The sequence below is a fragment of the Rhinichthys klamathensis genome, unplaced genomic scaffold, assembly GCF_029890125.1.
Source record: "Rhinichthys klamathensis goyatoka isolate OS25496 unplaced genomic scaffold, OSU_Roscu_1.1 h1tg000303l_1, whole genome shotgun sequence".
Lineage (NCBI taxonomy): Eukaryota > Metazoa > Chordata > Actinopteri > Cypriniformes > Leuciscidae > Rhinichthys > Rhinichthys klamathensis.
Window position 1 is genome coordinate 1,270,954 of NW_026606822.1, and position 5,664 is coordinate 1,276,617.

The window sequence follows — 5,664 nt, forward strand, 5'->3', positions numbered from 1 at the left end:
CAGCTTTCATTAGCCAAGGACCGTCCAGAGGCTGTCTGACTGACATGTAAAGCAACCGATTACAGTTTGTTTTGTTCCGCGTCAAAATGTAACGTCGATGTCCCGGTGCGTAAAACTCTTGGATGTATTATAAAGAGTGAACTTTACATACTTAACATACTTTTGAAAATCCAGCATTTAGTTGATCCTGATAAGCGCTCACTGTCACAGTTGTAAACACGACTACGTTCTTTTTCCATCAGGGGTTTGCCGTCACGGCATCTTTGTTTCCAGACGGACAGTTAAAGAACACGATACACACGTCTCCCGGACATCCTGTAGAATTCAACCACTCAGATGACTAAAAACCGAAAAACCTGAAGTGTTTCCAGTTAAGTGTGCCATATGCATCAGACGTTCAGCCACCGGTTCATGGGCGTGATGTCTGAGGCTGATGTAAAATCTAAAGCAAGACCAGTTGAGAAGAATCTCTATTCTAGATGTATATCAGAAAAAATGTATGTATATATTGACAAAGCTGGTTTATAAAAATGTAAAGTTCGTCTACAGGACCACCACCAGAGGCCTCACTGTGGTGACGCATTACTTGTCTCACAGATTGTACCCACTCAGCAGGCTGGCCATCTGGCTTGTCTTTACAACAAGGACAGAAATACAAATCATACCTAGTCACAGATATTGCAGAGGTTACACATTACCAAAAAGAAGAGGAAAAAAACAGTTCTGACGTAAACTCACTGGAGCGCTGCAGCTCCCAGCCATATGGGGACTTAAATGGATCCTAGAATTGTTCAGACTATCTGCTGAGCGCAGGTTTTAGAACTACACAGAGACAAGCCTCATCCAGCATAACGCAGGGGAATGTACTCGCTGCTGTGTTGACACAATGAGGGCACTATATAGAAGTTTTAGAGCATCAATTTCAGTGTCTGTTCAAGGGGCCATGGTCCTTTTGTGTGTTAAATAATATTTAACATCAGACAATGCTGCTGCCAGTGACTGTGTTTCGTCAATATGAGTTATAAGTGTTGTCACGCGTGGATTTCCGCAAATGTGCAGAGCAAAATAAACAACAGTATTAAGCAGTGAATGTGGGGTTTTTGTCTTGATTTAAATAATCTCAAATTAATTTCTTTGATGGTGGACATGTCTACATCTTGAGAAATGAGGCTCAAAAAATGGAAACAATTAAGGTAACCACCCTGCTTCGTAAAGTTTATGCTATGTTGTTTTAAAGGTTCCTAATTTTGTTTTGAGGTCTCTCCAAAAACAATTTCATTTCTCATAATATACATTGCAGCTAAGGGTGGGTGATAAACCGGTAGACACTAGACACGATTAACCGGTAGAGATTTTGGACAATCGTCTCTATCGCGGTTACGTTCACGTGACGTTGCTGTGCTATGCAGTCACGAAACCCTATCGTTTGCATGCGTTTTTAAGTATTGCGATTTAAAAGCAAGTGATTTTAAAATGTTGAAGCGCATTAGGCAGTGAAAGACAACTCATTTTGCTATATGCGCATGTTGTCAGAGAGACTGTTTCTCAGCACTGTCTGAGAGACGCGCTCACATGTAGCCGCTGCTCATAAAGTGCGTGAGAACTGAACTGAGTGCTTTTTGCTGACTAATTGGGCTTGAGCGGTTAAATGCATACTTACTTTGCAAGTAAACACCATCATTTATGTCTTGTGAACGTAGACTGTTGAGAAAGAAAACGCACGAGTATATTGGATCTGTGCAGTCGGTCTTAAAGTGACAGCAGCCTAATTTACCTGCTGTCGTTATTAATGTTAATCAGACAACAACAGAGTTAATTCTGAATACATTTTGCAACTTTAAGAATAAATATTTAATTTATACAGTGAAGACTAGTGTTTTTTTATTTTATACATTTGATTACTTTATACAATTTATGTAGTATTTCTTATTCGTAGTGCTTGCAGTTTTTCAGGTAGGTCTATTTTTTTTTTTTTAGCTAGTATTAGTTTTTTTGTGAAATTGAAAATGGGGACAATAATTATGAAATTTCAATGGTATCAAAAATGTATATCATAGCTTTATTTAAAGCAAAAATAACTATATCGTTATTGTGAAATAAAATCACGCAAGTCTTGATATACACTCACCTAAAGGATTATTAGGAACACCATACTAATACTGTGTTTGACCCCCTTTCGCCTTCAGAACTGCCTTAATTCTACGTGGCATTGATTCAACAAGGTGCTGAAAGCATTCTTTAGAAATGTTGGCCCATATTGATAGGATAGCATCTTGCAGTTGATGGAGATTTGTGGGATGCACATCCAGGGCACGAAGCTCCCGTTCCACCACATCCCAAAGATGCTCTATTGGGTTGAGATCTGGTAACTGTGGGGGCCATTTTAGTACAGTGAACTCATTGTCATGTTCAAGAAACCAATTTGAAATGATTCGAGCTTTGTGACATGGTGCATTATCCTGCTGGAAGTAGCCATCAGAGGATGGGTACATGGTGGCCATAAAGGGATGGACATGGTCAGAAACAATGCTCAGGTACGCCGTGGCATTTAAACGATGCCCAATTGGCACTAAGGGGCCTAAAGTGTTCCAAGAAAACATCCCCCACACCATTACACCACCACCACCAGCCTGCACAGTGGTAACAAGGCATGATGGATCCATGTTCTCATTCTGTTTACGCCAAATTCTGACTCTACCATCTGAATGTCTCAACAGAAATCAAGACTCATCAGACCAGGCAACATTTTTCCAGTCTTCAACTGTCCAATTTTGGTGAGCTCTTGCAAATTGTAGCCTCTTTTTCCTATTTGTAGTGGAGATGAGTGGTACCCGGTGGGGTCTTCTGCTGTTGTAGCCCATCCGCCTCAAGGTTGTGCGTGTTGTGGCTTCACAAATGCTTTGCTGCATACCTCGGTTGTAACGAGTGGTTATTTCAGTCAAAGTTGCTCTTCTATCAGCTTGAATCAGTCGGCCCATTCTCCTCTGACCTCTAGCATCAACAAGGCATTTTCGCCCACAGGACTGCCGCATGCTGGATGTTTTTCCCTTTTCACACCATTCTTTGTAAACCCTAGAAATGGTTGTGCGTGAAAATCCAAGTAATTGAGCAGATTGTGAAATGCTCAGACCGGCCCGTCTGGCACCAACAATCATGCCACGCTCAAAATTGCTTAAATCACCTTTCTTTCCCATTCTGACATTCAGTTTGGAGTTCAGGAGATTGTCTTGACCAGGACCACACCCCTAAATGCATTGAAGCAACTGCCATGTGATTGGTTGATTAGATAATTGCATTAATGAGAAATTGAACAGGTGTTCCAAATAATCCTTTGGGTGAGTGTAAGATTTTAGTCATATCGCCCACTAATTGCAGCATCACCTCTTTTCTCACAGTGTCTGAAGTGGTTCGATCAAGGACTCGGTCTCTCTAAACCCTGCCTTTCTGAGAGTCTACTCTACTCTGAATGGTCATATGGCCCAGTCTGTTGTGATTGGATAAACGTTGATTACCATATCTGATTATCACCTCCGGATCTTCCTCAGCAGTCAATGCACAGTGATTCCAACATTAACAATGGTGCGGTTTTATCGGATCAATTCTAGCATGAGTCCTGATCCTTTGGAAGTTAATGCAAAGTGGATTTGCTTTCGCATCGCAGAAGCAGCATATTCTCGACGTGTCGACAACACAAACCAAACTCATTCCAGTATTTGAGGTTGGGAACTTGCATTATGCAAATTTGTTACAAACATAGGTTCTCGCAGGAAGTAAGACTGGATTTACTGATGACTCGTTTCAGGCAGTTCAGAGTCAGTTCTTTCTTTTGGGACACAATAACTCCATTTGTCATGCACTTTGATCTTTGAAACTTTTTAGACTTAAAACAACTATATTACACACTTCATGAAATGTAATAGCCGAAAAAGCATAATGGTGCACTTTAATATCTGAATTGTTTCTCTAAAGATTAAATGGAGAATAAATGGAAACTTTTGCTTAGTCATCATGAAACTGCTTTCACAGCCGATTTTACTACTGTAATGTTATGTATTTTTGAGTAAAACAATATATTTAATTAAATTTAAATAATGCCTTTATAAATAACACATTTCTATCCAACAGGAATTTATTGGATTGTAAAAAGTGGCCATTCCATACTAGGAATGCAGCCAGAGCTGAATGAGTTTGCTGTGGATTGTGGAGGACTTTAAAGAGGATTTTAACCGGTGTGTGGAGGTAAAGTTCACCTTTGAGAGAATCTTGATCCATCTCAACGCTGACTGTTTTTGCCATCCCATTTTGTTATTAAAGTCAACTGCCATGAAATTGCTGCTTTAACTATTGGCAATATTTTAGAAAGGCTGCATTACTTTAATGCCTCAATTGCTGTTTGGCTATTGGTTAACATTTTCTGATAGCCTGTATGGCCTAGGTCAAGACAGCCAAAAAGGAAAGTTGTTTCAGAGGCAGAACTAGTTAGTTTGATGAAATATAATAAAGAGATTTTTTGGTTACACTTTATTTTAATGTGTCCGTGTTACAGTGTAACTATACATTAAGTTCTGAGTAATAGTAATTAACGTCTCGGTTATGTATGTAACCCTCGTTCCCTGAAGGAGGGAACGGAGACGTAGTCGACGTGTCGACTGATTGGGATCACGCTTAGAGAGGCCGTCATCTTCGAGTACTATTAAAACGAGCCAAAGAAATTGGCGTCCGTGAAATGCATCACACACTCCGCCCCCGCGCCGCGGGTATAAATACGGAAGTGGATGCACGCACTAGTTGTTTTTTGCTGAGGAGCCGAGCGTAACTCGGAGTCAGCGGTGGTCCAGCAATAGTGGCTACGGGACTACGTATCCGTTCCCTCCTTCAGGGAACGAGGGTTACATACGTAACCGAGACGTTCCCTTTCAGTCGCTCATGTTCGACGTAGTCGACGTGTCGACTGATTGGGATCCCAATAAAAACGCAATCTAGTGCTGCCACCTTCCAGCGCCTAGACAAAAGCCTCCAGATCCCCCCGCAATTAGGCGGAGAAGGGACAGGGCTTAGGCCAGGGAAGTCACTGCTGTTCCTACAGGACCACTGGGAAAGCGTTCCCTGAACATGGAAGGAAAGGAACGCTGCGGAAGCCACATCCTGCCCGAAGGGAGGTAACATGTGGAGAATACACATATGAACTGGGCGGATGACCGGTCTGTACAACATATGGAATGTCACTGGGGTGGCTCCAGCCTATGACAGGGGGGAGACTCAACCAGACAGTGACGGCAGAGCAGGCTCTGCCAAGGGAAGACACGGGCTCGCCGCAGGGAGCCGTACCGTGAAAGAATACACATATGGGATCGCTGTAGGGATCACAGCATATGGACCCAGCCTAACACAGGTTCCACCAGTGCATGCGAGTGATAGGCCTGGCTTCGGACATTCAGCCATGTCCGTTGCCGAAGGGTATGGAGGAACTCGACAGGGTTCGGCTAAAAAAGGGGAACTCAACTGGAGCAAGAATTGCGCACGTATCCAGTCCATAGGAGGGGAATGGTGCAGCAAGCCAACACAACGAACCGGGCTTACAGTGAAACTGGCTTCATGTGAAGGGAGCCCACAGGAAGCAGCGGTTCGGCTAAGGTGTCGCCCAGCCCTCAACTCTAGAATATC